Consider the following 24,043-nt stretch of genomic DNA (forward strand, 5'->3'; position numbering starts at 1 on the left):
ACGAACCTACTTTAACTTCTGGAAATCCAATCCAACCCCGATATCAATATTTCCCTTGGCGGCCAAAATCGCCAAAATTCTAACTTTTGTTAATTCAAACCTAATTTTACTACGGACCTCTAAATCACATTCCAAACGTGCTCCTAAGTTCAAAATCACCTAACAGAGCTAACGAAACCATCAAAATTCAAATCCAATGTCATTTACATATAAGTCAACATCCAGTCAACTTTTTCCAACTTAAGCTTTCAAATAAGAGACTATGTGTCTCAATTCACTCCGAAACAACTCCAAACCTGAACCAACTAACCCGATATATCATAATATAGTTGAAGAACACAAAAAGAAGCAGGGAATGGGGGAATGGGGCTATAACTCTCGAAACGACCGGCCGAGTCATTACACAACAAGTCAAATTATGTTGAATGTAGAACATTATTTACGTGTCAGTGGACATAGAAGCTAGAGATATCCAGCTACACATAACATTAGCCAGTATAAGAGTGCCTAATTTGTACAAAGAGAAGACAAACTACAAAGTATATTCTCTGCATCATTTCTATCATCCAATTGGCATATCATTTTCAATTTATTCGCGAAATTAATACCATTACAACATTTAGTGGGCGTTTGGACATAAGAATTGTAAAATTCCAAAATAGGGTTAAAATTGTATTGGAAATTTAGAGTTGTGTTTGGACATGAATATAATTTTTGGTTGTTTTTATGTTTTGTGAATGATTTGAGAAAAAAATTTGAAAAATAACTTTTTGGAAATTTTTAAATTTTTAAAATGTATCTTCAAGTGAAAATTGAAAAATTTTATGAACAAAAGCTGATTTCGGAGAAAAGTGAAAACTTTTTGAAAAAATGAAAAAATTTCTTATGTCCAAACGGGGTCATAATACAACAGAAAGGAAAAAGAAAATAAATTACATAGAGAAAAGTTGCACATCCACCTCCTATGATAGGGAGTTCATATCTTCCCAGAGAAACTCAAATCAGAAAATGACAAGACAAAAGACAAGCCAACCGTAGCTATTAGAACTGAAACATAGTTGATTAATTGAACAAGACAAAACAAAAAATAAATCTGAGATTTTCTCTAAGTTTCAAGCTACTGGTGTTTTCCTATTTGGCTTGAAAACATATTCAATGAGGGACTCTTTGATGGATTTATTTTCAGGGAATTCCTTGCTTAGTTTTGAAGCATCAAGCTCATTGTTACTCGTAGGAGCACAATGACCTTTGCTTGCTCCTCAAGAGTGAAATTCTTCCAGCTAAAGCTCGAGTCGACATTGTCACGGTACATTTCAAGAATCTCATTATTGTTAACAAGTCCAGGATTTGTGAAGTTCCATATTCCAGTCAGGTTTCTATTTGCCATCTCAAGGGATATTGGGAGAAGTCCATCCAAGATTGTCATTGAGTTTGGGATGTTGACTACCTTTTTGCATCGAGTAATCTTGGTGATAAAGTTTTGGGGGTTGGTCAAGTCAGCGAAGATGGGTATCCTGACTCGTAAAGCACAGACGATGTCATAATTCTTCAGCAATTCCTCCACCTGAAAAGATGATAAGCCGAAATAAGAGCAATTTAAAGGTTTTAACGACACGCCCAACATTAGGCATGCCCCAGATTGGTATAGTAGTTGGTGAATGATCTGGACATCTTTTTCCGGGATGGACAAGAGACACATTAACAACCAAAAATATAATATTTCCAACAAGCTAAGTAGCACAAACATGGATAGCCTAGGACAAAAAGTTCTAAGAAATTACCAAAGGAAGGTTGTAGACCAGGATATAAAACAACCTGAATGGACCTCAATAACAGAGAATGAATCAATGACATAATAAAGCATTAAACAAGACAACAAAAGCAAATACAACAACATCATAGAAGAACCATGTCTAGTAAAAGTTTGCATTGGGAATTCAACTCTGGCAAATTAACTCATCTTTCCTCTCCAAACCTAGATCAACATACATAAGCATAACTACATATCTTGAACATAATTCAATGTCTTTGATATGAACAGTAATAGCAAGAATAACTGCAAGAAACTGCTTTTACATATTATCGCACACCTAAATTTACCAAGTAGGTTCGTCACACCAAATACGCACATTCCATATAGGATCTGGCCTCAACATTTATAATACTCAATAAAAGCTCTAATCTTTTTATTAAATATTAGCATTCAACACTCAAAGAATCAAAATATACTTCTACTTCACTTACTTAGATTAGGGAAAACACTACCTATATGCATTAGATCATTAATTCAACAATAAAATAATTATGTTTCAGTCAAAGGCGTCTCAATAAAACTCGTGGCCTAAAGCCAAATTTTAATAAGGGCCTTAATTTTTTTTTATGCGATAGTTATCTTGCAAAATATAATATTAGTATTACATTGGTTTCTTTTTTTCTTTCTTTATCTAACAATAATATTGAAATTCACATTGGTAAGAAAATTCAAGTTAATTATATGTTAGCCACGTATTTACAATTCGTTGCGTTGGATCTTATTGTAAAAAACGTTATTATCAATATAAAGATTTGAGTATCTTAATTCAAAGTTCTAAAATATTTCTATTGTTAAAGAACAAATAGTCTTTCTTTCCATTTTATAAGGATTTTGTACTTTTCTTCTTTTTTCTATAAACTTCAATATTGCCTAAACGAAAATAAGATAGTAAATCCATAACTAAAAATATTATTGGGGCCCAAAAATTTAGAGTCCGGAAAATAAATATTGCCTTTTTGGACTCAAAATATATAAATAGGTGAAAAAATCTTAGTGATCAAAATGTATAAAACGAAGTTTTGAACTACGTTTTTACCTTAACGACCGTTTGGGACGTTAAGGTAAAACGCGGTTCATTAGCGCGTTTTATATAAAATGCGATATCAAACCATATTTTAGCGGAAGCTGATTGGACGTTTAGTTAAAATGTGGTTTAAAAGCATGTTTTACATAAAATGCATTAATCCACGCTTTGCCTCTTCAAATACCATTCTCATACCTCCCCCCCCCCCCTTCAAAAACCAAAAGCAAGATTTCAAAAAAAAACAGTGGTCCCCCCCCAATTAACGAGATTAAAAACTCGAGTGGACCCTATCCGTCCCACAAAAAGTAATGAGTTTTGGTCCCACGTCCTAGTCAAGCCTTATATTGTTATGGGCTGCTTGTATCGAAGTCAAATTTTTAATGCTTTAACTTTCCGAAAAACATAAATCAAGGCATTCCGATTTAGTTTATGTCGAAACTCGTATAAATAATGCATATTAGTTGTTTTGAATGTGTTCCATGTTGTTTTGTATTTTTTTTTGCGATTAAACTAGTATGTTATTTTTATCGGGACTAATATATTAATATTCTAAAAAAATATGTAAAAATTGAGAAATTATAATTATTTGTTAATAAATTACTTTTACTGTTTTATATTTATTTTCGTGAATGTTTTGTCATTAAAATATATTTGTTATTTTTTTATCTAGTTTATATTATTTAATTGCTTAAAGACTAGTAATATAGTGCCCTTTTAGGGTACTAAAATATAATGTCTTTTACCGTAGTAAAATGTAGTGTCTTTTACCATAGTAAAATATAGTGCCTTCTAGTATAGTAAAATATAGTGCCTTTTAGTGTAGTAAAATGTAGTTCCTTTTAGTGTAGTTTCCCTATAGTTTAAGTATCTCTTATACTGAAAAATACATCAAAATAACTGATAGATCAAACACAATCTTTGTCCAATTATAGTCAATGTTGATACCCAATTTTTCCTATATATTTTTAATATGCAAAATACATATATATATATATATATATATATATATATATATATATATATATATATATATATATATATATATATATGTGTGTGTGTGTGTGTGTGTGTGTGTGTGTGTGTGTGTGTGTGTGTGTGTGTGTGTGTGTGTGTGTGTGTGTGTGTGTGTGTGTGTGTGTTTATTTTCTCCCTTTTATCCATAAAATCCCCAATAATTATTTCCAAAATTATTTTTTTGATAATTCATCTATTGAATTTCTATATTTATACTAAAATATGGCTAAGGTAATTTTTATATATTTTTATAATTACATTTAGTATTTTTTAAAACTAAATTTCACATAATTGCAATATTAGCCCTTTTAAGATTTAGTTATGTTGTATATGAATAAAATTAGATCCTATATTTTTAAATTGCTAATTATGTATTATAAACCATTTTAGCATTTTAAAATATTTTTCAGAAATTATCTACTATTTTGTATAAATTAAATAGGGAAAAACTGGCTATTTAAATTATATCCAAATTGGCTTTCAATTATAGCCAAATCGTACCCCAATTCCCAGCCCAATTTTACAATTAAAAACCCGACCTACACCCTATTAACCCATACCCAAACCCGGAATCTACCTACGGTCCACGTTATTTCTTTTCTTTTTTAATCCAACGACCCCCCAAACCCTACCCCATTCTCTCATTTGCACTGCCCTTGAATCCCCTCCTCTCCAAATTCTCTTTAATACCTAACCCTAACCCTAAAACACCGTCACCGGCGTGAACCCCTCCTACGATGTTTCTATGTGTTCTTGGATCCTTGAGATTTTCTCAAGGGAACCCCAACTGGTTCCGGTTTGGAACTTTGTTTATCATCCTGTCTCAGGCCATTTTCTGTTTGTGAGTAAGAACTTCTTCTTGTTTTATTATGGATCTATGGGTTCTTGACCTATTCTATCATCTCTACTACTTTTCTAGAAACCCTAGCTTTAAATCCTCCGATCTTTTTAGATCTGTGATGGATCTATGTGTCTTTTAAGGTTCTCCTGTTTTCCTCAAAAGATTTCTCTAATTTCAAATGATTTCCTCATTTTCCAGACTAGGGTTTCAAAACCCTTTTGCAAAATCGATTTCTTTCGGATTTTTAGCAATTGCTTTGTAATTTTTAGCATGTTCAAAAATCACTAGAGTCTTTCCTTTTGCTCGATTCATTTTTGTTAAGAAACCCTAATACTTCTGGGTTCGATTTGAAGTTTGAGTCTGTTTGCAATGTGTTTGCATGTCTTACATGAACATTCTAGGTTTCATGTATGTTCTATATACTCTTGTGCTTCCTGCTCTAATTTGTTCTTAGGGTTTCTCTATTTTTATTCAACACGTGTTATTTATCGTTTAATAGGTTCGACTATTTGTTTTATTGATTGTTCACATAATTTATATTGATTTTGTGTAATCCCCTTAGACCTGCGATAGCTTCCCTGAATCTGTGATTTTGTGTATTTTCCTTGTAATTCTGTGCTGATTTTTCGAATTGCTTCCTTACTTTTGTGATACTTTCCTTAGTTAGTACTGATTCCCTATGATTTTTAATCTCATTCGTGATTCTTTGAACTAACTTTCAGAATTAAAATTGTACTCTACCTTATTTATGTGCACAAATATGCTGTTAGTTATTTAACGTGTACTTTCCTTACTTGAAAATATTCTGTACTTAGTACTTATTACATGTTACATGCTTTTACTACTCCTACTTTGGTAAAATTAGTCTTATAAGCAATTCTTTTCCCTATTTGATACAACTTGTACCCGTTTGAACTATGACTCCCTAATTGAAGGGAGTCTGGGTCTTTAATTGATTCTGATTTGTATTACTTCTATAATTGTGCTAAGTCAATACTTATTACCTTATTTTCCTACCTGTTCTCAGACTATAAATGCTCTACCCTCTCTTTAGCATAGGACACAAACTATTACACTGTTCTGAACTCTCTCTTACACACATACATACTCTCTTGTTTCTCTTGTTGTTGACTTGATACTCAGTCGGCTGCAAGCCAAAACTGAGTGACTATATTGTTCTACCGCTCTACTGCTCTCCACACTACTGCTCTACTTCCTTTCATTATACTGCTTTTTCACTCCTCACTCTGCGCTTATTCTCTCATTTTTACTGGTATGTTTTCAGTTTAACTTACAGCACCCAAAACAATATGTCTCTATTTGTATTGCGCTTCCTTTTTTCCTCGTATGCTTCTACTTGTGGTTCTGCTATCTCCCTTGCAATTAGCATGCCTATTTTGCCATATGATTACCCTTTCCCTGTAATTCAGCATGTTTACTGCTTTCTTACATTTTCAACTACTATTTTGTCCTATCCCCTAACCCCCAATACATCATAAGCATGACACCTAGTCACTATGTGATTCTGAACCCTTCCCCCTAAACCTAATAAGTAACTCTATTTAGCACCCCTTAATCTAATACTGTTAAGCTACTAGCATGAACCTTTTGTGATAGGCTATTATTGTGACTATTTAAGTTCTGTAGTACTTCTATGGTGTTAACCTGTGTGCAAATATGCTTTCACATATGAACTACTTGTCCCCAATTCCTCCTTTCCATGTATGTGTTTGAACTATGTATGTTGATTTGGTTTTGAGTTGTTGATTGTCCCATTTCTTTTCTTCTCCAAACTAGTTTTTCACCAAGGCAAACTCTTCTATTGCTTTCCAAAGCTTATTTCAAACTAATCATTGTTTAAACTGTTTCCAACTCAACTCGTTTAAATCTATGTCAAGCACTCTCACATATACTCTTAAACCACTAGGTTCTGCTCCTTTTGTGTGAGCCTTACCTTGGGACCCTTGAGCTCCCTCTGAACTTGGACACATAAAAGCTGGCATTTCCACATTGCACTTACTCTATCTTGGCTATGGAATCTAGGTGTGAGCACTGCCCGAGATCCCTTGAGGTCCTTAGGGAACTCTAACACACCCAGATACGAGAAAGACTATAGAACAATCTTGGCACTTGAGGTGATTTATTACATAACTCAGGAGGAAGTCCTAATCAGGTGCTGAAAGTCTGTGCCTGTTTCAGGCTCTCTTTAGTATAATTTTTTACTATTCTCATGTAATTCATTTCAGTATTGGTCTGTAATAATTTGTAAATGACTCTTGGGTTAGATAGTGAAAAAGGGTGGGTATAATCCAGGGTAGAAATCATGTTCCTAGGTTTAATTTCTCTATGCGCAATAGCAGCCATGTTTAGGTACAACATGCCAAGCATGTCATGCATTAGATATCATGCTATTTAGGATTTATATGTACTGTTTTCAGCATCTCATCCACAATTAGAAATCCTGTCCATAGGATAGATAATAATAAAAAAAATATGCTGCTATTATGTGATTTTGCCCACGTAAACATGTTCTGAAATTTCATTTAGAAATCCTGCCTTAGGGTAAACGTGCTAACACAATTTGTTATTTATGCACTCACCATATTGCAACCATGTTCCGCACTTAGAAATCTTGCATTAGGTAAACAACAAAAAAACTGTCACTCCTGCCTATTTTGAAACTGTGCATAACTTGATATGCATTTAGAAATCCTATTTGAGTTATTATGCATCATGTTGCATTAGACATCATGTTATAGGATTGCACTTATTCAATCACACCTAGTCTAAACACAGAGGTATAAACGGTCCTCATATTCTAAATAAACTGATAATTAGTCTCTGGATGTTTGCAACATTTAGAACTACATGCTATTAGGTATAACAACCTGAATTATTAACAAATCTGAATAACTGCTACATGTTATTTCACACCTAGGCAAGCCTTAGGCAATCAACTTTAAAATAAAATTATAACTGTCTTTGTGATTAGTGTTTAACTGTCAACGTATTAAAAATCAGTAGGCAAGCCTAAATCGGACTTCTTTCTGAGTCATGTAATAAATTTGGTTCTGTTGTTATCACTTAGATAACTTGTTAGGATCTGAATTTAGACCTTAATTGCATATGAATCATGTTATTTATGTGTACTATGTGTGGAAGTATATATCCGAGCCTTTCATTTGTCTTCCATGCTCCCCTTTATTGAAGTCCTACTTGTTTATTGTATGTCGCTTTAGTATTTTACCTTTAAACATGAGGGTCTGCCTAGAACCTCCTCTATAGGATAGGAGTCCTAAATTCCTCCGGGACTGATAGAAAGGGACGGTTAACAACATGCAATAGGTGTCGAGACCAACCTTCGCTTTAATTACCTTCACGGGACGGGAAAGGGTAGATATGGACATAATGACTGGTGCGTTAATACCACGTATAGCCCCTCTTTAAGAAGTGTCATACCGGGTATTGCATTGATGTGATCCATATTATAAACAAACCTAGGACACCCCCTTTATATTCACAAATGTGCTTAGATAGTAATTCTTTTTAAACTCTTGCTTTTTCACTAATTGTTTTTCAAGCACTTGTGTATTTAAACTTAAATCCCCTACTATTTGAACCATACTTGTTTATTTGCTACTTGTACAAATTCACAAAAACTGTTTGGCCGGGAACCACAATAGTGGATCCTGAGGGGTGCCTAACACCTTCCCCTTAGGATAATTTCAAGCCCTTACGCTATCTCTAGTTACCAAACGTAGTTATAAATGAACCTCATAGGTGTCCTAACGCACCTTAAATCGTTAGGTGGTGAATCTTTAAAAATGCAAACCCCCTTTCCAAAAAGAAAGAGTTGTCCCAACCAAAATATCATAAACCCGATTCCGCGAAGGAAAAAGAGGGCGCGACAGCATGGCGACTCTGCTAGGGATATTTAGGCTTTTACCATTTCATATCATTTTTGTGAATTTGTACCCCTCCCTATGTGCAATTATTTGTTTAATTTTTTAAGCGTTTAATTTCTTCTTCAAAAGCAAAACTGACATATCTTTCTTGTTTCCTTCCTTTATAACTACTTTAAATTATAAAACTGTTGTATTTATTGCTTTCTTAACGTGCAAATACATGTCAACATGCTTTTAATTATTGCATAATAATGTTCAACATCATACTCCACTCGTGCCAAACAAATACTATAGCAACGCTTGATGAGTGGTTGCGCCCTTCCTATATCATTACCCTCTAAATTCGAAAAGGCTTATTTGCAGTAAAACTAGTCGATCAGCGGTGCAGTCAACAGTTCCGTGCCTTCCCCCTTGAGTTGTCTGCTCAAGGGTACCAGTCTAAAACCTCATAGAAACCTTACTCTATTTAAATTATGCATGCATCATGGTCAAACCTAGCCAGGTCAGTTATGTTGTCCACGTAATGATCCTTTAAGATAGCCTTGTCCAAAAGTCCACTGGGTTTCCCTAAACCCAAACGGACATCACCATGTTCTGTGCATTTATTTGGAGAACTAAATGCTTCGATGTGCTGATCATAAATGTATAAATAGTAGAGTCTGGTGGGGGTAAGGCCTAACCCTTTTTGTCTTGCAGAAAATTGAGGCACGAAGTCCCCAGATTCGGCATGGTCACCAATATCCACCCAAGATGGCTAAGTTGGTGGGAAGATTTACATTCTAGTGGCAAAACCCTCGTTAAAAAATATCTGGGTAATCTACCATCCATCTTGGAGATCCAGCCGAACAACATGATAATAGAAGTTGCTACCTTATTTTGGGATTGTGAAAGGGTCGTGTTCCGCTTTGGGGACATCGAAATGACACCTTTGCTAGAGGAGATAGGAGGATTGGCCGGTCTAGTGTGGGAAACCCCGGGTTTGCTGATGCATGAGAACTGCACAGGCAGGGGTTTCCTAAAAATGATGGGTTTGAAGAAGAATGCAGAATTGGTATGCCTAAAGGAGTCGTACATCCCTTTTGACTACCTGTATAAAAGGTACGGTCACAGAAAATCCTACCGTACCTACCATGATGGTTTGCCATCACGTCCTTGGGACATATCCATTGTAGGGTTTTTGTCTTCATGTTTTGCTTCCTGGTCTAATCGTGTTTCCAATGAAGAAATGGTGAATCCATACCAGGCTGGCTACGGTAACCAAGACCCTAATGGAGGGGATTGGTGGGCAGACATTCAGCATTGTACCCATGATCATCGCAGACATATACCGAGCCTTAGAGAAGTGTCAACGAGGAGTGAGACACTTCGAAGGGTGCAATCTACTACTTCAGCTTTGGCTCATGGAACATCTCTAAAAGGGAGAATACCGACAAGAAATTCAGCGAAGGACCTGGGATGATCACATCTCTTTCCACCACCCAAAGCGAATAAATCACATCCCCAACATGTTCGCTCAGCTGAGAATGCCAAAGAATGGGGTGAGCTCTTTGATAATCCGACTGAAGCATAGGTTCAATGGATGTTCGAGTGGTTTTCGACAGAAGAGTTCATCGCACGATCTAGAGATGCACCTTTTCCGATATTGATTGGTCTAAGAGGAACATACCTTACATCCCTCTTCGAGTTATGAGGCAAGCAGGTAGGAAGCAAATTATACCCAGGATCGACAAGATGTGTCATCTTCGAGCTGACTTCCAAAATGATGATAGTCCCCACAAGTGCCAAGTCCAGCACATGTGGCACTGTAAGATCGTAATAGGGAAAGACACCATCGAGCCAGACAGATATCATGCCGGTTGTACCCCTTTCTATTCGGGTTGGTTGGAAGACAATTGGGATGGTCTGGGCCAGTCAGGGTTCGTTTGAGATCACAGAATTATAGATGAAAAAGCCAAGGCGCAAGTCAAGTACAACCAGCTGCGCAAAAGGATCCGTGAATGCGAGAGCGAACACTGTGAGATACAAGAGTCCAACAAGAAGATGATTGAGGAATGGAAAGACATGGCTATCAGTGCCAACAAAAAGCTAGGATACTTGGAGCGAGGCATAGTAGAACTAGATGGAAAATTTCTCAAAAGGGATGAAGACTGTCAAAAGGCTGAAGGAACCGAAGGTGGACATCTAGCCAGAGCATACCTGTTGCTGGGACTTCGCGAATTGGGGAAGCTATTCGTTGGAGCCAAGGATGTCAAATCTGGGGAAGGTCCTTCTGGGACCAAATAGATAGGAATTTACTTTTTTGCTTTATGAATGTAATAAGGCCAATGGCCATTAGTGACTTTTATTTCTTTCTTATTTAGTACTATTTTGTTATTTGCCTATCTTTATCAATAAAATGAGGCATTTATTGGTATTTGAAGTTCTCCAAATCTATTTGTCACTAGGCCTACCTTGGGCACAAAGAGGTTCTCAAATCAGGACATGCTTTACATATCCTCACTATGTGTTTAAATATTGCAATACTTTTTACAATCCTCACTGACTTGATTACCTTTTGTTTTATTTTTGTTTTTATTATTCCCCTCCCCAAATGTTAGTTCGTGCACTCTGGCATCATCATCTTATTTCACAAGATCCAGGGGCCCTCCACCCACTCCTTCTCTTAGTCCCATTAAAGGCAAGAACAAAGGCAAAATGAAAGATTTAAATAACATCAGGAAGGAGAACACAGCTGAACGGGTAGAGACCACTGATGGCCAGGTTATTCAGGTTCCTAACGAGAATGTGTCACAACTTGTACAGAAACTGTTGAAATTCCAGGAAGAGCTCGATCAAGTTTGGAATCTGGCAAACCTGTCATTTTCCCTTAACACCCCAGATATCAACTTTTCCAACGCTCAAAACCCTACACCTCCTCAAAAAATCCCAAAATAGCAGAATCAGCCCGCACCTCATCATTACACTACTCCACTAAAGAATCAATGTAACGCCTACCATACCCCTAACAACACCCTACTACTCATCCCAGAACCTCAGAACTCCAGAAATAACCATTTTCACACTCATACTAGGCCACCATAACAATCCTATCTATGTAGAGACCATGCCACACTCCACCCAACCTATCTCATGCACACTTGAGTCTGATGAAAAAGATCTGCTTATCAGGAACTTTGCCAAGGAACTTAAAAAACTGACCAACCGAATTCAAGGCGTTGAGGGAAGCAAAGGAATGGAGGGGCTGAACTACGAAGACCTTTGCATACATCCTGATTTCGAACTGCCTGAGGGGTACAAACCTCCTAAGTTCAAAATGTTTGATGGTACGGGTGATCCAAGGGTCTTTTTGAGGACATATTGCGACGAGATGGTTGGAGTATGGAAGGATGAAAGAATTCGCATGAAGCTGTTCATGAGGAGTTTGAAAGGAGACGCATTATCTTGGTACATCAGCCAAGATCCCAAGAAGTGGTCAAGATGGGTAGGCATGGCGTATGACTTCATGGACAGATTTATGTTTAATATAGAGAACGTGCTAGACATGTTCTATATCCAGAATTTGAAGAAGAAGACCACGGAGACATTTCGCGAGTATGCTACTCGCTGGAGGTCCGAAGCTGCTAAGGTCAGACCTGCCTTAGAAGAGGAGCAAATAAACATGTTCTTTGTCCGGTCTCAGAACCCGCAGTACTATGAACGGCTGATGATGATTGAGAACCACAAGTTCTCCGACATTATCAAATTAGGTGAAAGAATTGAAGAAGGTATTAAAAGTGTTATGGTTATAAATTTCGAAGCCTTGCAAGCTACAAATAAGGCTCTACAGTCCGGTGGTGTGTCCAAGAAAAGGGACGTAGGGGTCGTGATGGTTGCACAAAGGACCAAGTCTCCCCTTAAATACCAAGCTTACCCAACACCTCCACTCACATACTAGCCGACCCCAAATAACCAAGCACCCTCGTACCAAGCTTCGCCACCAACTTATCAGTCATCTCCACCTCCTACATATCAACCTACCTCACCCAAATACTCCCAACCCGCTCATGTCTACCAAACTTATTATGCTCAACTATTCCATTATCAATCACCCCATACACGCCAAAATTCCCCCAGACCCCGACCTAATTTTGATCGCAGACCACCAAAATAATATATAGTCATCGTTTAACCCATCGACCAGCTGTATGAGAGACTCAAAGTTGCTGGTTATGTCACCCACATCCTTGCTGCAACCCCTGAGAATCCTTCTTGGTGGGTTAACCCGAACAAGTCCTGTGCATACCACTCCGGCATGAAAAGGCAAACCATCGATGAGTGCCGCTCCCTAAAAGACAAGATACAGTCCTTGATTGATGACAGAACATTGTGGAAAAAGAACCCGCATTAAACATCCGCAACAACCCTTTTCCAGATCATAAGGGTGGAAGTATCCACATGATTGAAGTAGAAGATGACTGGGTTCCTGAGGGATCAATCGGGTTAATCGCAGAAGGTGATGACCCGAAGAAACCGACAATTACTCTCAATCCAATCATAGTCTAGATCTAACCGTCTGAGAACGCAGAGGTGAATATGTCTGTACCTTTTGAGTTTGAAGCAGCGCCATCCGCAAAGACACCGGTACCGACTGAGGTTAAATTCGAGTCTCCAGCAAATGCACCCCTACCATTTGAGGTTGCAGTCTTACCACACAAGGCATATATTCAGTTCGAAGTAAGGATAGCCGTGCTGGTCCCAGTGACGATGTCTACCATGCCATCATTCTATACAAATGCTGTACCCTAGGACTATACAGCCGAGGCGAGAAGGATGGGCAAGGTCAAGATTGAAGAAACTGTCGCAGCATAGGGTATGACAAGAACTGGTAGAGTCTATACCCCTGAACATCTGGCTAAATCAAGCAAGCAGGCCTCCAACCGGCCGCCCCTCATTGAGACAGATCCAGACGACATTTGGAGGAAAATACAGGCCAAGGAACATTCAGTCATTGACCAGTTAAACAAGATGCCAGCACAAATATCCATTCTCTCTTTGCTGCAAAATTCCGAGACGCACAAGAATGCTTTGTTAAATGTGTGCTAAATGAAGCATACATACCAAGTAACATCACTAGCGGGGAAGTGGCTAATATGGTAGGACAAATGCTGGAAAGCCATAAGATCACCTTTCATGAGGACGAGCTGCCACTTGAAGGGCTGGGGCAAAACAAAGCACTGCACATCACCGTGCAATGCGAAGATTATTTCATCACCAGAATCCTAATCGATGGAGGTTCCAGTCTTAACATTTGTCTGCTGGTAACACTCAAGAAGTTGGGTAAAGGGCTGCATGAGATAAAGGATGGAGCAATCAATATGAAAGCTTTCGATGGTTCTCATAGGTCCACCATTGGTGAGATTAGTCTATGCCTGCAGATGGGACCAACCTGGTTCGAGGTCGATTTCCAGGTGAGAGATGTACCAGCGTCTTACAACTTTCTGCTAGGACGGCCATGGATTCATGCTGCTGGGGCCATAGCATCAATGCTACATCAGGCAGTAAAGTTCGAATGGAATCACCAGGAAGTGATCATTCACGACGACGGTAGCCACCCTATTATATATAGTCTCTAGATCATTCCTGCGATCGAGGGAAGAAGGAAGCTGGGTGGAGAAACTTACCACCACATTGAACGGGTCAATGCTATCGACAAAGACAAATGGTGGGATAGCAAAATCGAGAGTATACAGAATTGGAGTGGGTACGAACCTGGCAAAGGGCTCGGCAAGAACCTCCAAGGAATCTCTAAACCTATAAAACTCAAGAAACATGGCACTACCTTCGGTTTGGAATATGAATACACCTGGGAAGAATTCAATAATTGGTCGCCACCATGGCGCGGTCCTTACTACCCACTAGAGCAGCCAATCCCGCATCTGGAGCAGACCTTCCAACAGGCCGACATTATTTATGGGTCAGATGAAGAAGAAGCACTTGCAGCAGGGAAGAACTTGTTTCTAAAGGACAGTGGTATGGGCTGTTGCATTATTTTCGAGGAGGAAGGGGAGAAAGGCCCTTCCATACAGGCTGTGAGCAGAGGGGGCACATCTCAAAAACTGGACCATCAGGACAACCAAAACCCGACGTGCCTCGGGGTAGCAAGGCTAAAACAAGCATTATTCACTGTTTTATTTACTAAATGATTTTCTTTTTGCATTTTTCAATTCCCGCAATAAGATCTTCGATGCTCAAAACAATATTTAGTTTATAAAAAGCATTTTTGATTTTTTCTTATGAATTAATATTTATTGCTACCATTTTTCTCTCCTTGCTTTACCAATATAGCATTACTATTACTTGTCTTGATGAACCAATGACTGTGACATGCAATGAGATAACGCAACAAACGGACATGGATTCAGAAGAAGATGACATACCTGACGAGATTGTCAAAGAAGTTGAGAACTTTGAGAACAGACCTAAGTCCAACCTGGACGAGACCGAGATTGTCAACCTAAGAGATGCAGAAAACATCAAGGAAACGCGAATAAGCATTCACCTATCGCCATTAGAGAAGGAAGAATACACAAAATTTCTAAAGGAGTATGAGGACGTATTCGCCTGGTCGTATGATGACATGACTGGTTTGATTACGTCTATTGTGGCTCACAAACGGCCAACCGATCCAATGTGTCCACCGGTAAAGCAAAAGAATATTTCTGGCCAGAAATGCATTGTAGAAAAGTTACCAACTTTATCTTTTGGCTTATACTATTCAAAAATTAGTATAGTTGAAGCACACTCTATCGTAAACCAGAAGTTTACGGATTCAAATACTTTTGTGCTTTGGCATGGCCGTTTGGGCCATTCTGGATCAATAATGATGAGACGAATTACTGAAAATTCGACTGGGCATCCATTAAAGAACCTGAAGATTCTTACAAATGACGAATTTTCTTGTTATGCTTGTTATCAGGGCAAAATGATCACTAGACCATCACCAATGAAGGTTGGCATTGAATCCCCTGCCTTTTTAGAGCGTATACATGGGGATATATGTGGACCTATTCACCCACCAAGTGGGTTGTTTAGATATTTTATGGTCCTACTAGATGCATCTTCAAGATAGTCTCATGTGTGCCTACTATCATCTTGCAACCTGGTGTTTGCAAAGCTATTAGCCCAAATAATTCGATTAAGGACACAATTCCCAAATTATCCTATAAAGGTTATTTGCCTTGATAATGCTGGAGAATTCTCATCTCAAGCTTTTGATGATTATTGTCTATCAGTTGGGATAAAAGTTGAACATCATGTAGCTTATGTTCATACTCAAAATGGCATTGCATAGTCATTTATTAAACGCCTGCAATTGATAGCAAGACCACTACTTATGAAAACAACATTGCCCACTACTGTTTGGGGCCGTGCTATCTTGCATACAACATCACTTATCCGTCTCAGACCGACACATTATAATAGACACTGTGTGATAATCATCGTGGTTTGTGCTTTCTGCTTGAATAGGACTGGGCGGTTTTTGAAAATTACCGTTGGTTGTTCTGGCTGCTAGATTAAGACACGGCGATTCGTGCACATTACTGTTGCTTGGTGAGGACGACATGCTTATCAGTGTCGGAATTGAAGTGCTCAGCCTTCAACTACTGGATAGTTGGAACTAGTATTCTCCCTTCATTGGATTTATGTCTTCAATTAGCACACCAAAATTGACTTCTTTTGTTTCCTTTTCTTTCTTTATTTCCCCTTTCCAACCTGGTTTCCACCCCAAAGTATCTAGCATTTGTTCACACGAAAAAGTTGTTCACACGAACAAAATACGCAGCAAAATTGAATTTAAAATAAGAAAGTTGGCGTTACCGGACCTATGGCTGTCCAACGGGACGGGACGAGATAAACGGGATGAAATGGTCGTCCCATCCCGTCCCGCTAACAAACGGGATGGAACGGGACGATACGGGATGACGGGCCTTAAGTGGGCTGCTTTTAAAAAAAATATTTAAGCATTAAGTTTGGCAACAACTAGTTTTTTGACAATGACTAAGTTTTTAAAGTTTGCAACGACTAGTTTTTTAACTTATTTAATAAACTTAAATGTTAAAACCCAAATTAGGAAACTAAGTAAAGAATTATAAAATATTAAAACAAAAGACTTGTAATGAAATATTCTAGTAATTATAATAGAATTATAATTTATTTAATACAATTTCAAGCCATTAAGTAACTAAATAAGAGTGTAAGACAATTCTTAAAAAAATTCAACGCTTAGAACCTTTTATTTTATTAATAGAACTTTAAAATCTCACATACAAATATAATTCTTTTGAAGATCACCTAATCTACGCAACCACCTTCTAGGAAGTGTTCTGTTTGAACTAGGCCTCTTGGTAGCCAATTACAAATTATCATACTAATATTTGTAAGCTCCTATATAGCTTCGTTGTAACTTATCTATAATTTGTCTCAGACATTGTTCTGGAATTGGCAATGTTGATTGATGTTCTATGAGCTTCATGCCGTCATCGGTCCCAGTATTAAGTATCTCATTGTATTTTTCTTCTTCCCTAGTGGTTAATTTTTCAAAACCAAGATTTCTTCTTTCTGCATTAATCCAGTCTCTGAATAATACGGAAATCTCTAGGTTGTCCTCTACTAATTCGTCTATGATCTCCGAGTTAAAATATTGTTGCGCTAAAAGAATTCTCCGATGCTTAGAATCAAGTTCATTATCAATAAAGGAATCAAAATATGTTATATCATTCATATCTTCCCATAAAACTTCTACTCTAGACTTTAAAAGTAGAAGGAGCAGTTTCACCACCTTTTGTTTCCATAGATTTATATTTATCAAACATTGATCTAGATTCTAGCATAAGAATATATGTTAGCTTGGAAGTGTTCGAGAGATGGTTGTTCATTTTCTTGAATTGCTAAATTTTGATAAATTTTATGAACAAATCCCTTTGCACCTCTTAATTTTAAATATGGGTTAACTATAGTAGAAATTAAATAAACTTGGGGAATAGAGAAAAAAATACTTTTCAAATTTTTCAATCATTTCATTAATGGTCGGTACATAAGTTGGATTTGTTTTATACTTACCAAATACAACAAAAATTCCACAAATATACCATAAAAACTCGCGGGACAGTCGGATAGGCGGGACGAGACGGGATGGGACGGACAAATGGGACGAAATGGTCGTCCCGTCCCATCTCGTGTCCCGTTTAATATTGGCTCATCCCGTTTAAAATGAAGTGGGATGGGACGGGACGCGGGACGGAACGTGGCCGTCCGGTTAGACAGCCATATCCGGACCTATAGAACCAGACAAACAAAACTCAAATAGCAGCTATTTGGAAAACTGCGCCATTGGCCAATTCCAAGCGCTTGATTTCAGCTCGACGAGAGCGTCTACTTAATATGCCTAGTGATTTGAAACGACACAGCATTTGATCAAATTGACCATTAACAGGATCAAAGTAACTAACTTTATTCTAAGTAGAGGTGTTAATTGGGTCGGGCTGACCCGCTAACAACCGGTTCAACCCAGGTCAGCTCGGTCCATCCCGTTACTGTGCATATGTTTGCGGTTTGGGACGGGTTGGACGGGGGGCGGGCTAGTAACGTTAAGTTTTCGCCAAACGGGTACCCGAACCCGCCACAACCCGTTAAGCCCTTAACGGGTTCTTAACGAGCCTCAGCCCGCGACAGCCCGCTAAACCGCCTAATTTTATTTTATTTTTTTAAAATTAAATCTGACCGTTACCAACGGTCAAATCTGTCAAAAACAGCCAAAATTTGGTATTTTATTTATATTTTAGCCCCCCTCCCCTTTATAATTTGTAAATTGCAATTGAATCCTTTTAAAAAACTATAAATACTCCATTTCTTTTTCATTATTCCTCACAATTATCTCTCAATTCTCTCTTGATAATATTCTCAATTGCTCATTATTTCAAGCTTTCAAGTTTCAACTTACAAGTTTCATACTTTCATTAAAAAGTATTATTATCATAAATTTCTAATTCAATTATTCAAGTGAAGCGTGACATTAATTATCAAGTTATCAAATATCAATTGAAGATTTGAAGTTTGAGTTTCTACTTTCTCGTTTCTATATCAAATTTAGTGCGGCATTCGGAATCCCGGTACACTCATTCCATCCCTTTCTCTTTATTATTTAGAATTATTATTTGAATTTTTTGTTTTAAATTAGATAATGGATTTACTTAGAGCGGACAAAAAAGCTTGCACTAGTAAAGGTGGTAGTAAGAAAAATTCCAAAAGAGTAAGAGGTGGTTCTTCTAGTAGTGCAACACATGTTTCTGAAAGTTCACCCGAAAACGTAAATGTAGATTATGAGCTACTTCAAGAAAATTTTGGTATTGATGATGATTTAGATGATATTTTAGATGATATTCAATCACCCGATAATCTTGAAATACCACCACCTACACCCGGTAATGCTAGTCAAAATATTAGAGGTGGAAGTGTAAGTAAGCCTCCTTTGCCTATTAAGAAAAATAAAAGATTAAGAAGTAAGTGTTGGAATTTTTTTGATAGACTTGAAAATGAGAAAGATTATGTAAAATGTAAAATATGTAATGAAGTTTATAAACACGAGCCCGGTAAGAATGGGGGAACGGGTCAACTTCGTAGGCACATGGGAGAAATTCAATCCTATTGATTGGGGAGTAGGCGATGAAGCTGGGCAACCAAAACTTAACCCGGTCACTGGGGGGTTAATGGATAATACGATATTAAAAAAGATCGAGAAGAATTAACTAAAATGATTATTTTAGGTTGTTTACCTTTTAGTTTTGCTTCTTCACCATATCTTGTTACTTATATTCAAAGAATTTATACTCTTATCTGCTTATCTCTTTTGTATAACTCATCTTTTATTTTTCCTACATTTTCTTCTAAAGTGAGTTGTGTGTGATTAGCTTTCTTTTTACCAGTTCCTAATTTCAATTTTAGATTTTTAGATCTAAGCTCTAGTATAGTGGTGTCATGTTCATGAACCTGGTTCTTTAGCTCAGCATTTTTACTTTCACTTTCACTAGCCCTAAGTTCCAGATTTTTGCACTTAGCTTTCAAAATCACACACTCCTTAGATAACTGTTCATTTTCATTATTTAGATCCTCAGATTCATCAATGAAATCCAGGAGTAACTCAGATAGCCTTTCTTTAGACAGAAACTTAATCTTGTCTTTGAGATAAATTATACTTACCTCAGATTCCTCATCGGATTCTCCAATTGCCATAAGTGCTTGTTCATCTCCATCTTCACCCTCAGAGTCCTCATCTGAGCTTTCTCCCCAGACAGCAACCATAGCCTTTGTTGATCCTTTGTTCTTCTTGGGTTGAACCTATTCCTTCTTCCTGTTCCTTCGTTCAGCTCTTTCCTTCTTCCATTCAATTTCCTATTAAGGGTAGTTTTTGATGTGGTGATCAGTCTTCCCACACTTGTAACACCCCTCATTGTTTTGTTTTTCAGGAACCCTTGGTTTATTGTAGCTTCCACTTCTGGAAGGACCCTTTCCTCTCATTAGGTACTTCTTGAAGTCCTTTGTGATCATGGTCATTTCATCCTCCTCTAGATCAGCACCTTCAGTGATTCTGAATGCCTTGCTCATTTCCTTTTTGGGTGCATCCATCTTTATGGTTTGCCTTCTAAGTTCATAGGCAGTAAATTTCCAATTAGCTCATCCAACTTAAGAGTAGCAATGTTCTTTGATTCCTGAATGGCAGCGATTTTGCTTTCCCAAGTGACTGGCAGAACCCTTGTCAAAATTTTCTCAACTTTGTCCTCTTCAAGAATAACCCTTCCAAGAAACTTAAGTTCATTTGTCAGTGTGGTGAACCTTGTATAAATCTCCTGGATGGTTTCCCCTTCCTCCATGGTGAAATTCTTATATTGAGAATATAGCAGTGTTCCTCTAGACCTCTTCACTTGAGGTATTTCTTCATGAGCCACTGGCAAAGTATCCTAATTTCCTTAGCAGTGGTACAACTTTGAATTCTACTGTACTCGTCTGGACCCAGTCCACACACAATCCATTTTTTGGCCTTGACATTCTTCTCCCATTTCTTCAAATCTTCAGCAGTGCAGTCAGCTCTTTTCTTTGGCACATCCTCTCCTTCAGCATTCTTCTTTGTAGTTACCAGAGGACCATCTGTGACTATGTCCCAGAGTTCATAGTCTTCTCCTATGATGTGATCTCTCATCCTGTTCTTCCACCAAGAATAGTAGTGGCCATTAAAGAGTGGAGATCTATCAGTGGATTGCCCTTCCCAGTTTTCAGGTGGTGCACTCATTTTGATCTTTTCCTAAGGTGTTAGCCTCTTCAAGGATAACCCGCTCTGATACCAATTGATGTTTTATAAGTCAATACCACACAAGAGGGGGGGTGTGATTTGTATGGTGACCAATTTTCCGCTTAAACTATTTATGGAAGGACCTGGTTCTTCTATGTGTTCCAACTACTACTGTTGCAGAATAATAAATATAGAAAGTAAAGAACACAAGTATTTTTACATGGAAAACACCTGCTCAAAAGGTGAAAAAACCACGACCTACTACTCAGTAGGATTTTCCCCAACACTTCACTAAATCACTGAGCCAAAACAACATTTATAAAACTCTTTTTAAACCTAAGGATTACCTCTAATCCCATTGTAGCAACCAGCCTCTGACTGTTGCGACAACTTCAAGTTAACTCTAACTTGAATACTCAAAGTACCTATTACAATTGCTTCTAGATAAAGCTGAAAAGTACAATATGAAAATACCTACTACAATTGAACTAGAAATAAAGAAAGGCAGATAAAACTCTTTATGGAGCTGGTTCTTCAATCTGGTTCATGTAGCTTCAGGTTTGCACACTTGAATCACACACGAACTGCTTGCAAAAAGCCTTGCTATTTTGCTCCCAATTCACGTTTAACTTATGCGTTTTTGTGCAACACTTGTAATGTGAGAACATCCTGCAATTTATAGAGTTAGTAGATGAAGAAATAACTAGAGTTCTGATGCAACTCTTCCTTGGTGGAAGAGTTCTAGTTGATTTCAACTTCTAACTCCTTCCCTATCTTGGATAGTGTTCTCTTTGATTAAGGAGTCCTTCTCCTTATCAATTATGCAACCTTTTCGATCAAGAGATATTAAATACACCAAGTTAACCTTATCTCCTTCACGTGCAACCCATATGCTCGAATCTGCCCGTTTTGTGCACCTGAGGAATGGACCTGGTTCATCCTGAGTTCCTTTGTCAGTCTTCAAAACTAACCTTTACTTGGGCCAACAAACACATAGAAATCCGCCCCTCGAGAACAATGTCAATAGAATCCACCCCTCGGGCAATATCATGGAACAACACTCGCCCCTCGGGCTATATCTCATATCACAATAGGTAACCGTGCTCATTGGCGGTGTACAGACTCCGGGAGGTGCCCCTTATGGCCCAAGCGCAATATCAGGCCATCTCGTGGCATAAGCAGTAGGCTCTTGGCCTCATATCAACAAGCCACCTCGTGGCACACAATCTCGGGCCCACAGCCTCATAATCATGAATCAACTCAAATACCTCATAACACAGGCCCTCGGCCTTACTCAGTCAAAATCTTATAAGCCACTCGGGCATAATAAACATGATGCTCAGCCCAAAATATCGTTAAAATATCACTTAATGTGTTAAAATAGAGTAAGCATGGTTGAGTTATGAAAAATAGTAGAATATAGCATGACTGAGTACAAGTATTGAGTTAAAACAGTGAGAAAATATCAGGAAAAGTCCCCTGAGGGTTCAAATAGTTGGCACGAGGCCCAAATATGGCATTCCGCCCATAACATGATGACAGCAAATAGTTCAATTCCCGGCCCGGGGTTTCTTGAGCTTCCTATTGGTCGCTGTGTCGTACGCTCCTGTCGGTGTGAGAAGTTTCGTCGACTTGTTGTGTGTCCTGTGAATCTGCGTCCGCTAGGATTGGTCCGGGAGCAATATCAGGATTCCGCAGAGGTGCTCCAACGGCCGGGATAGCCATACCATTTTCCACATGATTTTCGAGGTTGTCGTTCTCAACTCCGTTTACCGAGCCGGACATTTGGGCCTGAAATCAAAGAATCTTGGACAAGAAAAAGTGTGAAAGTCTATGTGTATTTGTGTAATGAAAACCAACAAGAAAATAATCACTATTATTTTTAGCCCCACGGTGGGCGCCAAACTATTTACCGTGAAAATGGTAAAAATAATTAAATTTGTAAATGGGATTCTAAAAATACGTGATCTATTCCCGAGCTAGTTGTTAGAGCAGTTGATGCTAAGAACGTGAAGTATAATGATGAAAAGCGAGCTAAAATGAGACAGTAACCAAACCAAGGGGGCCTATTGCCCGGATGCAAAGTCGGTTGACAGGGACCTCGGAGCCAAGGTTCGAGCCGAGCTCGAGCTATCCAAGGCAGTCAGGAATGGGATAACAAGCGGATATATAATCAAGAAAGGATCTATGTTACCAATATTGAGCAATATAGTGAAGAACAAATAAGAGGCGATGAATACGGAGGCGGCCTCGGGCCGGTACCAAGTGATAAACAAGAAGAATGACCGAAGATAAATGGCTTTGAGCCAAGGAGAATAAGCAAATTAGAGAATAGAAAGAGAGAGAAGATATTATTACACTTGAGTAGAATAATTGGAGCCCCCCTTTACAAGGTGTTGGTGACCCCTCTTTTATAGAAAGGGGACGCCCAAACTTAGTACAAAATGCGCAGTATAACAAAAGTGAATGGGATGTGACAGCCTGTTAGCTTTACGTCACATGTGGGCTGATATCGAGCCGCTTAAGTAGATTTGATCGACCTCGGGTGCATTCCTCGGGGGATTTCTTCTTTCGTCGGGGCTTCAGTCGATGTTTATTCTTGGTAGGGTATCGACAGGTTTCGAGGGAAGCGACTGACCCGAGATCCTGTGCTTCCGGGGTCACTCTTTGAAGCATTATGTCAAGGGGAAATCGGTCCCCCGGTTTTCACCGCACACAACATAGATTCACGTAGAACACACAATCAATTAATACATAAAATAATCCAGAATCTACTATGAGCATGAATACCCATGGCAGATGTATATACCCTCGTCAACTCATATATACATCACCTCCACTTGTAGCAAACAATGTTAAATACTAGGAAAAATTTCTTCAACCAAAGCTAGGCAAGACACTTACCTCAAACAATACAAATCAATACTCTAAAAATCCCTTCCCGCGTGAATTGACCTCTGAACGGCTCGAATCTAGCCAAAAACAACTTGATAACATCAAATAATGCCATATGAAACAAACCCAAACGATAAAGATCGAATCTTTAATCAAATACTAAAGGTCAATCAAAAAGTCAACCCGGGTTGCACCCCAGAACCCGATAAAACTCATAAATCCCGAACAC

The 24,043-nt window shown here is 38.2% G+C and overlaps 1 pseudogene; it reads right to left on the reverse strand.

The window, feature by feature from the left end:
* Window positions 1-994: 994 nt before the first annotated feature.
* Window positions 995-24,043, reverse strand: part of LOC142181285 (bifunctional dTDP-4-dehydrorhamnose 3,5-epimerase/dTDP-4-dehydrorhamnose reductase-like) — a 112,207-nt pseudogene continuing 89,158 nt past the window's right edge.

Source organism: Nicotiana tabacum, chromosome 1 (assembly GCF_000715075.1).
Source record: "Nicotiana tabacum cultivar K326 chromosome 1, ASM71507v2, whole genome shotgun sequence".
Classification (NCBI taxonomy): domain Eukaryota; kingdom Viridiplantae; phylum Streptophyta; class Magnoliopsida; order Solanales; family Solanaceae; genus Nicotiana; species Nicotiana tabacum.